At 36.9% G+C, this 12482-nt stretch overlaps 1 protein-coding gene and 1 long non-coding RNA gene across 37 annotated transcripts in view; one reads left to right on the plus strand and one right to left on the minus strand.

Annotated features, from left to right (window-relative positions):
- Window positions 1–12476, minus strand: part of LOC117284038 — a 30927-nt gene extending 18451 nt beyond the window's left edge. Inside the window, exon 1 of the long non-coding RNA XR_004515129.1 lies at window positions 12354–12476. This is a non-coding gene — a long non-coding RNA (uncharacterized LOC117284038). The remainder of the gene's footprint in view (window positions 1–12353) is intronic.
- Adgrl2 (adhesion G protein-coupled receptor L2) overlaps window positions 1–12482 on the plus strand; it is a 221892-nt gene that overhangs the window by 20778 nt on the left and 188632 nt on the right. The window lies entirely within an intron of this gene.

A 12482-nucleotide genomic window follows, 5' to 3' on the forward strand; every position in this document is an offset into this window, starting at 1 on the left:
AATCTCTTATCTCATTCTGAAACAAAATTAAGAAAATATCGATTGATTAGCCAAGCACAGTAATAGCGCACACCTATAGTGTTCCAAACACTCTGGAAGCCCGAGCCAAGATTGCCAAGTTTGAGTTCATCCTGAGCAGCTCAACAATTTAGTGAGATCCTACTTCAAAATTAAGAACTAAAGGGCTAAAGATATAGTTTATTGAAAAAAATGCTAGGCTGACTCTCAAGGGACAGAGAGGAAGGAAAGTGGAGGGGAGAGGATGGGAGGAAAGGAACCAAACAGTTAATTGAAAATTTATTACACAGGGAATGTTTTGACCTGCAATCATCCTAAAAATTTGTAAATAAAAGCAGAAAATGAAATTAGGAATGCCCAGCATGTAGAGGGCAAACAAACAACATTTACTGGCTATTTTTTTTTTTTTTTGTAGACAAAAAATGGAGACCTCTTGTGTATGTTATGCCAAGACCAGGGAGTATAAAGTTCTGAGAGTTCTTAAGTTTGGTAGGGACCAAGGACATGTACACTAATAAATATCGTGATGTATATAATAAGGGCTATGGTCATCAGCATTCATTCTCTGAGAAAATTTCACATCATCAGAGAAGAGTAAAATGACAGTATGATTTCTTAGCAAAATGCTATGATAATATGTTCTGGGAAGAGTTTAAAAAGCTGTAATGTAAAACAAGATTGTAAACAAAAAGAAGCAGCATTTAAAGTGATAGCAGAAAATCAAAGTATCCTGGAAATTTCTATTAATTAATTTAGTGTTTAAGATAACATTAATAAAATTTTCTAGTGATTTGGCAGGATAAAATTGGTTAAAATATTTTTTGGCTCTTGTACGTAGGGTTTTAGACTTTGACAACTTAGTGAGTCATAAATGAGCTAAGATAGAAGTACAGCGCTTTTTAGCATAATATGTAATTTGTCAAAGACGTTTTGCCTTTAAATAAAACCAAAGCACCAGGGTACAAAACATAACCCTTGGAAAGTCTAATGTAAGGGCACATTGATTCTCATTTCTGAGGTTTCCTGGACACACTTCACCTCACATAAGTTGTTGGCACAGGAATAGCACAAGGGAGGTGGATCAAAAACCAGGTGATTGGCCAACCTCTCCAATTTTCCGAATTCCCGAGTACAAAAAGACCTTGATTTCTTGCCTTCCTTGAGGCACACACACACACACACACACACACACACTAAGATGGTTAGTAGTAGGAGCTAGAAAGTCCTTGAACAAACTGCCTGCATTTGCTTTTCCCTTAAAAGAACAAGCATATACAAATACTGTTATTAAATTGATTTTTTTGAAAACACTCACATTTTCATTGCCATCATTAATTTGTTGTGGATATTAAAAATTTACATATGGCTTACTGAAATATTTCAACAAAATGACGGAACAGGTTTATTAACATATTTCATTTGTTAGTATGTAAATTTCTGTTTGTTGATACATACAATTGTGATGAGTATGTTCTAATTGTGATGAGTACATCAGATGTCTAGGTTGACTTCTAATCTCTGTATTGGCAAAGGCAGGGCTAAAATATTGGAGAATACAGTAGCCTTCGTATTGAACTAAGTGTTATACTGACATATGGAGATGTAGCTCAGTGGTAGAGCACATGCCCAGCATATGCAAGGTCCTGGGTTCGATCCCCAGCACCACCAAAAAAGTATCTGAGAATGTATGAAGTCTTTAAGCAGCTTTAAAAAATACAATCTTTAAAAACTATTGTCTCCCCAAGAAGTCTAGATGCTACTTTGGTAGATTAAGGATTTTTGAGCTGGGAATGGTGGTGCATAGCCATGACCTCAGCATTTAGGAGGCTGAGACAGGAGCATCACTGTGAATTCTGGGCCAGCCTGGGCTACACAGTGAGTTCAAGGCCAGCCTGAGCTACATAGGGAAGCCCTGTCTCTGTAAACAAAACAAATGAAAAAAAAAATTCAGGGATATTTAAAGTTGTATGAGATTGCTGAGGCCTTTCTTACATCCTTGCCAAAGCTAGAGTATCCTAGGTAAAACGTGTAAGATGGTACAATGTCGTGGCTGGTTTTACGGATGGCTGGAAAAGTGAAGAAGAACTGGAGGAGACAGATTTACTGAATGCCACCAAAAGAGATTCAGATTTTATGTGCAAAATTAGGATCTGTCCGATAAAGGAATTTGTTGAAAAAAAATGCATGAAAACATCCAAATAAAAATGAAATGAGGTGGATATGGTGGCACAGGCCTGAAATCCCAGCACTCTGGAAGGCTGAAGCAAGAAAATGTCAAATTTAAGTCCATCTTCAGCAATTTAGTGACTTAGCAAAATCCTGTCTCAAAAAAAAAAAAATTACAAAGGGGCTAAGGATGCAGCTCAGTATGAAGAACCTGGGTTCTGTAGTCAGCAATGTGGAAGGAAGGAAGGAAGGAAGAAGGGAAGGGAAGGGAGGAAAACGAACCAGCAAACAAACTGAATGAGCCTACCACAATCTAATAATAAAAGGGAGATTAGTAGCACACACAGGAAAGAAAATAGGGTAACGTTTCAATAAAGAAAGAGAGGAAGGGAGGGTGGGGGAGAGAGAGAAAGAGAGAGAGAGAGAGAGAGAGAGATGCGCAGGTATAAAGAATAAATCCATGTGATTATGTTCAATTTTCAATAAAGAAAGAGAGGAAGGGAGGGTGGGGGAGAGAGAGAGAGAAAGAGAGAGAGAGAGAGAGAGAGAGAGAGAGAGAGAGATGCGCAGGTATAAAGAATAAATCCATGTGATTATGTTCAGTATAGAAACTATTTCAGTAAATATTTCCCCATGTTTAAAAATAAAAATGGGCCGGGGATTTAGCTCAGCGGTTCGGTGGCCTGCCTTGCAAGCGCAAGGACCTGAGTTCAATCCCTGGTACTAAAAAAAAAAAGTGAGCCAGGGTGTGGGTGGACACTTATAATCCCAGTAGCAAGAAGGCTGAAGCAGAAATATTACCGAGAGTTCAAGACCCGCCTGGCTAGATAATGAGTTCAAGGTTATACTGAACTACGTAGTGAGACCCTGTCTTGGAAAACACCTGGCTAAATAAATAGAATAAAAATGCAACAAAGTAAAATTGATAAGAACATGTCTTAAATTTATTCCATAACCTCACCCAAACTGGGGAATTATTCAATCACTTACAATACTTGTATGAGTACAATGCATTTCAGAGGAAAAAGGACAAGGATGAGATCTGTTTGAAAATAATTTTGTACTAGTCTGAAGAAATGGCCACAATTTCTGAGGGTTGCTCACATTAAGAATGTCACATACAGCTGTGTAGCCCTAATGAGGTTTGTGCATCCATTTACAAACTTTTGTGTATATTCTTGTTTTCCCTGCCTGTTTCTCCTTTGTTTCCACCAATGATTCATTTCTCAGGAGGGGGAGTATGTTTAGGCTTTCCAGTTGCTCCTACAGCAGTGCGCTGAGCAGGTTTTTGGGGGATTGCTGAACAATTGCCTGTATTAGCCCTACATTTAGAAAAACGTGTCAACCTACAATGTTGGTAAAAATGCAAACTTAAGAATGAGTCTGTAAAAGAATGTGCACGTTTTTCTGGCATGAAATCACTCTGTTCTGCTGAATGGGGCACAGCTGGTCTTCTAACGGGGTCCGGTGCAGAGACTTCGTTTTCAAAGGACACCTCACACCAACAGCAGCACCAAGCCACACTGGGATGTCAAGGGCAATGTATTCTGAGCTAGTTTTGTACTTCTTCTGTGATACTGTGCTAGAACACAGATATACAGACATAGATATATACGTATGCGTATATATATTTTACAGAATTTAAATAATTCATTCCAATAAATTATTTAAATGATTTAAAAATTCCTTTGTCAGACAGATTAATGAGACCTTGTTATTCAAAAGATAAATCATTTTATATGAAGTGGCAAAGACTTCAAGGGCTAATAAAGGTTTTATGAGAAATAAACTTTTAATGAATTAATACTTTTGAATGTACTTATCTTCTATATACATCAATATACATACATATGCTTATAATGATATTTATATCAACATTTTCTGAGTGAGTTTTAAAGGAGGCAATATTCACAGTATTTAAAGTATTTTTATAGATTTGATTTTTAGGAGCTGAGGTATTATAATTCACAAAGTAAAGTAGAAGCTTTAAATAACAGTGCTGTATGTGTAATGAGATAAAATATATTAATTTTTTTATCTGTAGCTTTTATGAATGCAGTGATCATCAATCTTGAGCAATTTCATTCATGTCATTTTCTAGATTTGAAATGTATTCAGCATGCCAGTCTTTTTGCTGCATGCGTCTTAACCAGAAAGCTATTTTGCTCTAAAAAATTATGGTGACCTATTATTTATATAACAAGACTCTAAGACCCTGGGAAAATTTTTAAGGATTTTTATGAAGCTCAGTACACATTCTTCAGCTAAATTTTGGCATAGTTTCAATTTGAGACTCCACTGAAATTCAATTGGCTCATTTCATAATTAAAAACAAGAAAATCATAGTAACAAAAATATATAATGTATGGCACTCTTGTTTATAATAGAAACATCCATAAAGAAAGAAACATGTTCTAACTTTTCTCATTACCCCAAAGGGAATTGCATCTTTAATCACACAAAGCACAACTGCCTTCTAATTTTGTTTAAAGTGTTTCAGTACTTACACAAACCAGATCAGGTTATTATAAATCTAGAGCAAATTAGAATCACTGGCCTCTGGTCAGCTCTATGTAAAGGTTCTATGTATATCATAAATTTAATGGCATATTAAGACAAACATCTGTTTCAATTTTGTAGATGTTAATAATCTAACTGCAGAGTATTTAAACGCTTCTTTCATTAAGTGGAAAAATTCAGGCAGATAAACTTCCCTCAGTTATAAGGTATAATATTTTATCTCCAAAACTTGATAATCTATAAATTTACCCATGTAGTTAAAAGTAGTTTTTTGAATATCCAATCTACTATCTATTTTTGACATTCTATTCTTTCCTCCTGTATAGAATCATCCAACACAGGCAAATATGCCATCATTATTATTTGAAGTCAATACTTGCATAAAATAGTTTGATTTATAAATGCGTATGTGAGGCTTAAAATAATTTTGCAATAAGACATCAGAGAGAAAGTAAATACTGAGTAATAATATGAAAATGTCAAAATTTCTTTTCAAAAATACTTTAAAACTTCTCTATTTGATTACACATGAACTATTTTTAAATGATAAATGACAGTCCTCTTCAGATTCATATTACTTGAAAATAATCCACATATATAGTACTTGGATTCCTTGATTATTTACATTTTATAGTCAGCATTTGTACCCAACTTGTCTCTGACTTTATTTTAACAAATTATAATTGTTTTAAGTCATCTCCATCACATTTTTCTTTCAGACCTGGCACATTACACATAGGAATCAGGTAGTACTACAATGAGTTATTGTGGTTTGATTGTCACTATATAATAAACAGGAATTAGCTATTCTTGCATTCTATTCTATATTGTTGAAACAATTAAAAATATATGGTCTGATTTGAGTCCATTAATTCAAGTAGTAAGGACACAGTAGTAATTAAGTTGGTGTCATGAATTACATCCCCACAATGAAGGGAGGCCATTTTTTTAATACTATAATAATACTTTTTGTTATGTTATAGATATGTGATTTTGGTAAGCAGGAAAACTGAATAAAAGTGTGGATGATTCATGAAACACATTTCCATTACTAAAACAAGAACACTAAAAGAATATCTTATCCAGTGATGGTTCAGCAACATCTTTTAATGTAGAGTGGCTTCATGGGTTATTTACGTGCTTTGATTTTTTTTCCCTAAAACAAGATTTTTTCCTTCAACGTTTCATTAAATATCACTCAACAAAATTTTATCATCACTAAATCATGTCAGTACTCTTTTGAGATATAAATGATATTTTGATATGATTCTAAATTTGGGTGTTAAAGCATTTTTACATATTACAAAATAGTATGCCTATTACATCATTGTTTGGTCTAGAATCTAAGCAAATGATTTTATCATGACCTTCAGAATAGTAAAGGAGGCAGAAATATAGCTTAGCGGTAGAGCTCTGTGTGTAGCTTGTGAGAATCTAGGTTCGTTCCCCAGCACCAAAATAAATACATTGGAAAGAACTGCAGTGGATTGAAATTAAATTAAAAGGATTTAAATCACTCCTGAAAATTATCTTATCAAGAAATTATGTGATAAGAACTAAATTAAACATGCATGCACGCAATCTCAGCACTCTGGGTGACAGAGGTAGAAGGATCACAATGAACCCAGCCCAGTCAATTTAGCAATTTAGCCAGACCGTGTCTCAAAATTTAGAAATTATTTTTAAAAGCTGGAGATATAGATCAATGCAAAGTCCTTGGGCTCAGTCCTCAGAAGCACACACACACACACACACACACACACAAACACACACAGTATTTTAGTTTGCTGTTGTAGTTCCTCCATGCTGAAATTTACTTTTACTAAAATTTATACAACAAATAAAAGCTTTCAAAAATAAAGTAGCAAAGTAGAGTAAAAAAATAGTCATATCAACAAGAAAAGAAAATAGTGAAAAATGTTACTAACAGCTAATTTATATAAGATAGAGGACCAACCAAAGCAGAGGATAAACATCTCATATTATACAATTTTAAAGCATAAAATATTTTCAAAATGAAATAAATTCCCTTTTAAAATATTAAGACCATACATTACAGTTATTATTTTGTGCTGTCTAATTATGAAAACAAAGTATACTATTATGGAAACATTAGGAGTATAATAAAATCGTATCTTTGACTTTCTAAAATCCAAAGAAGGCATTTGTGAATTTGTTGTCTGACTCTTAAAAGCCTTTGGCAAGTTTTGCCATAATACATTGAACTATGACATGAATAATCAAAGTCCTATTTCCAGAGGCACTAAAAATTCAATTTGTACTATTTTGTGAAACTGCTATGTGGTTATCTTTAAGGGTTTAGATTTGACAAGTAGTTTCCTCTACTCTTAGTCCTCTTTGCTTTTGTTCTGGTATGATGCTTTCCAAACAATTGCACTTTCAGCAAAGAGTTGTAATGTAGGTTACTCTTAGTGTAACTTCAATTTTTTTTAAATTGGTACTGGGATTGAGTTATGTTGAGCTACATCCCCAGATCTTTTTATCTTTAATGCTGAGAGAGGGTCTTGCTAAATTGCCTATGCTGGGCTCGAACTTGAGGTCTTCCTCCCTTGATCTCCAGAACACCTAGGATTACAAGCCTGTATCACCTTGCCTGGCCTCACAGTTTGAGAGAAAATTTAAGACTTTGTATAACTTAAGATGAGATGACTAGGATCATTTTTAAACCACATATTTTTAGTAAGCAAATATTTGGTTATGACTATTTATCATGAACAAAATAGTTATTATATTAGTATAAGGCTTGTAAAAAATAAGGTTATTATAGTTATACTTCCTGGTTTGACAGAAGCATTGATAGAAGATCTATAAGACCCAATTATAGAAAATCCTCAAGGTGCAAAGATTAACAAGAGTTATGGGAACAATCTATGGGAAAGAAAGGATAACTTGGAATTGTGTGAAACTCAAAGGAACAATGATTATGAGGGATATCTATTTTAATTTGCTTGCTTTGAGTATCATAATTGTAAAGGTATAAAAATTTTATATATAGTTATGCATATTTAAATACTTCAAGTTTACAGAAAAAATCATGCAGCCAGTTTTACTGGTGAATATTTTTATAAAGCATTAATTACACAGTGATGACTATTAATAATATATGTGATTATACACTTCTAAACAATATCATTAAGCACAGTATACTATAACCATATTTATGTTACATTTTATCCTTATACTTGCGCCAGCATCTCTCCATTATGGATAGGGTTTGGCCTCTTTGGATAAAATTTACTCAGCCTAGAGAGCCAGGACAATACTTAAAAACTTATTGGCTTTGCCAAATGCTTTCATATGTTTCTGTTCTCATGGAAAATGAGTCTTGATTTCTTTTCAGCCTACATGCATGGCAAAGCCAAAATGAAAAACAAAGCTAATGATCTTCAACCAGTTCTAGTCGAGATTGGTATTCACACACTGCTTTGATCTGCTCTAGAGCTTTAAAATAGTTTATTTTCTAGATTTGGGAAAAATAGTTTCAACACCAAGCATCACCAAACAGTAATAACAAAGGAAAGAGAGCGGAGTTAAATTTTGTATATAGTCTAACATTTTATATCTATTTCTGAATTAGAAAATAGTTGAACTCATTTTCTTGTTTGCTTATTTGTTGTTTGCCTTCTGAAAATGTCCACAAGCTCTAATCACATGATGGATAAAACCTCTCCCTCACAGTTCTCTCCATCTGTGCAGCTCAAACATTATGGCAATTTTTAGCCCACTGTCAGGTACTAATAGCTCCTCTCCAATCTTCCCCTGGGAACCCCTTTTAAACTGGGTTATCTGTGTCCAAGGTTATTAGAGGGAGATGGTGAAGAAGCCACGGATTGTATTTTATTGGCTTACACTCATCACAATATTTTGCAACTTCCATTTTCATACTTCTTCAGATTCTTTCATTTTCATTGGTACTCACGTATTTTGACAAGTACCTACCTGATCACATCCCTCTAAACCAAGACAACTGGATGTTAATAGCTTTCAAAATCAGCATGGTTTCTGTATCAGAAATCCATGAACTCATTGGATAAAATAATCTTTAGTTTCTTAAGGTTGTTTAAATTAAAAACATGAGTTTTTACAGTTGGAAAAAACATGCATGGCTAAAATGTTTGAAGCCCATCAATCTCTCTAACCACACAAGCTAATGAGATCCTTCTGTTTTTCTTTGAATTAAATCACCATGAGTGGTTAGATGTTGATTTAACATAAAACAAATGGAAATGGGTGTTTCCTTTGTCCTTTGTAGAATTTATTTTTAAAAAACAATTAGCAAGTATTATGAATAAGTCAATGATTTTGCCATGACTTAAAGAATAATATAGACTGAGTAGTTAAAGTGATTAGATTGTAGGGAAGGTATAACATATTCCAACTCTTAACTCACTCACATCTGCAGACTTTATTAAGCTCCTTTCATTTTTTTGTACCATCACATCTGTATTGTCATAAATTATGTTTTGAATTGTCATGAAGTGTCAGGTTTTCTGAATGTGGACACACTCAGTGGAGAATGTCATTTAATCCCTCCTTCGTTATGGCAGGTTTGTGGGTAACAGTTTAATCTTGACTATCAACTGAATGCTCTTTCAGTTCTTGTGGGTGCACAAAGTTGAAGTACCATGTAAAAAGAGCAAAGAAAGAACAGAAATTCGTTAAACTTTAGAACATTTAGAGAAGGAATACTTTTAGCTGTAATTTTAAAAACACAGCAAACTTATATATGTTAGAAAAAAAGCCTTGGACCCTTTGAACTCTATAGAATAGACATTCTATTGAATTAAGATTTGAAATTTCTATGGGGAATTTTCCACTCCCTCTAGTTTTAACTCAGTTTTGATAAATTCGTCTCTACTTCCAAGCCTCCTGCTTTTTTGGTGATGTAGTCTGTTTAGGAACATAGTAAAAAGTGACTCACTTCATATCCTGAGCATCAAAGAATGTCAGACCTATGAAATGTAGAAAGTGGGTTCTTAAGTCTTTCTGGGAGAGTTTTAAATAAATAAGTAAATGAGCCAACATATGGCCAGCTTAATTCAGGCAAAAATGTCTATTGATTACTTACTAAGCTCCCTAAATAAAAACTTCAGCCTAAATTTTGATTCCCAAAAGAAAATAGGATTAGACTGATGTATGCATTCATTGGGGTTTCTTGTGAGTCATGCCCAGAAGAGTGGAAAACCTTCATAGATGAACAAAAGAACTGGCTTAAAATTTTTGGAAAACTGAAATTATTGTTACTAGTTTGACATTCTGTTTTATAATCCTAAAGAAAATAATTTTAAATCCCAAGGAAGACTATGATGTAAATGACTTTTGAGGTCTGATGCTTACAATTCTTTTTTCCAACTACTTTAAGAAGTCTAATTTGATTTTCCTAGTAAATCTGTAGTATGTATAAATTTTGACACATGTAAAAATTAGGTAACATTATGAGGTTTCATACCAGCTCTGAATCGGTGCATATTTTTTCCATACTAGTTTATATCCTGAATGGATGATGTCTGAATTACTTATGAAATTCCAAATTGAAGACCGTCTGATGCTCTAAATTGTTCCTTTTATCTTTGGAAATTGTGATATCTAAATATCAATATAGTACATCAAGTAAAAGTAGTTGGATTGGCTTAGACTCTTCTTTTAATTTGAGAATTATAATCTACCAAAAGTGCATGTTCCAGTTTTTAGAAAATAGGAGCAGTTAAAGATTTCCTACACTTTGAGAACAATAGTTGACCAATAGCTGGATTTACTCTATTACTGCACAGATCTGGCTTTGTGACAAAATGCTGATAGGTATTTAGAATCTTAGTGTCTTTTGAGCAATCTACTGTTGACATTTTAATAACATTGTTTGGAATGATTTCTGAAGTATGATGACTATAACATACCCGCGGTAACAAAAAGTACATATTGTTTCTGAAAGCAAAGAAAGTTCAAGTTTCACCCTATTTTCTGGAGGCTTTAAATCTTGGAGAATCAGTTTTTCTCAAAAACCAAGGCAAATGGCTGCTTTCATTAGTAAGTCAGTGGTACAGAAATACATCTGAAAACTTACTGGCTCTCAACTCAGAAATTTTGTGCTTAAAAAATTCAAATTTGATTTTCTTCTTATACAGCGGACAATTAACTGGCTTTTACGTGCCTCTCTAGAAGTGACTGGCCCTGTCCTGGTCTGTTCCCTTCAGCTTGGGATCATCGTCCGCTCTGCCTGGCTTTTGCTGACATGGCCAACAGGCAGGGTAAGGAAGTGTGGTCACAGGACAGGAGCAGTTTCAATGTAAGGAAACGACGGAAACAGACCTAACAGTACTGTGAATGTACTTGCAAGTATAGAGCCTTGCAGTCTCCTTTCCTTCCGTTGCTTACTTATCCTGGTGAGTTTAATCAAAAACAAACAAAACGCTCTTGTGAAATATAGTCAATAAAGTCAAAGTTTAGCTAGCTGTATGTAACTACAAAGAAAAACTCATTGCAATCTTTAAAAAAATGTAACTTTCATTAACGAGCGCACCGGAAATCTCAGGTATCAAAGACGCATTAACCCTGGAGCGTCCCCTGCGCTCTGCAGCCGGTCGGAGGCAGCCGCGGCGAACAGACGTTCTTTCTCCTCCGAGCAGTCACACAAAAGGAGGGCTGCGGAAACTCAAAGTTTCGGGGCCTCCGGCTCGGTGCGTGGAGAAAAGAGAAAACCTGGAGACGGGGTGGGTACCAGACGCATCCAGGGCGCCTCTGCGAAGTCCAGGCAAGGAGAAAGCTCCAGGGCCTGGAGGGAAGAGGGGAGGGAGGCCCCAATACCTAGCCTCAGGGGCTGCTCCGCGCTCTCCCATACACCCTTCACCCCTTTTCAGAAATAAAATAAATGTTTTTAAAGTGCGTGTGTGTGGACAGGATGGAGAGCGTGCGCCGGCTGAGCGCGCGAGGACCGAGCGCGCAGTGAGTGGAGTTGGGGGGTGGCGACGGAGAGGGGGAAGGTGGAATGGGTGTGTTTTTGGGTGGGGTGTGACTGGATGTGGCACCCTGGGACCTGGGAAGGCCCAGGGGAGCGATCGGAGGGGAGGGGGCCGAAGGGAAGGGCGCGAGTCGGCCCTGGCCACCTCCGGGGAGCGATCCGGGCCGTGCGCGCGTAGCCGTCCTGTCCTAGGAAGGCTGCTCGGCCACCGCCACTGCCACCGGCGACCGCTGGAGCCTGTAAGTGTCCCCTTCGCGCCGCCTCCCCCCTGCTCGGGCGCACCACCGCCGCCGCAGCTGCTCAAATGGAGTGGAAAATGGCCATTGGGCGGCAATGAGTTATAGATTATCTGCTCCACGTTTTGTACTTAGCTGCCTGTAATCTTCTTTTGAGTTTGCTTGAGCCCCTTGCTGGAAAAATCAGGAGGGAGACATTTGTCCTTCGCCGCTGTAGACACTAATATGTTTATATGATTAGCAGACCTGGGGTGGGGGGGGTAGGTGGGGAGCTGGTGAGGCCGAGAGGTGACTCCAGTTCAGACCTCGCCGAGAGTCTGTGTCAGGACTTCGCACTCCCCGTCTCCCCCTCTTCTCTCCCCGCTCCTCTCGCTCCCTCTCACTCTCTCTGCGCGCACACACACAGGCAGAGGTGCCGGGGCGCAAGCGGAGCTTACCGGAGAATTCTTGGGGACTGTTGGGGGCCTCGCTCTCCCCTCCGCGGCCGTGTGCGGCGTCGCTCTCCGTGCCTCCCCGAAGGCGAGTCCACGCCGCAGCCTTCCGTGCAGCCTCGGCCGGGAGCCCCG

This window comes from Fukomys damarensis, unplaced genomic scaffold (assembly GCF_012274545.1).
Source record: "Fukomys damarensis isolate Sample0158 unplaced genomic scaffold, DMR_v1.0_HiC HiC_scaffold_33, whole genome shotgun sequence".
NCBI classification, from domain to species: domain Eukaryota; kingdom Metazoa; phylum Chordata; class Mammalia; order Rodentia; family Bathyergidae; genus Fukomys; species Fukomys damarensis.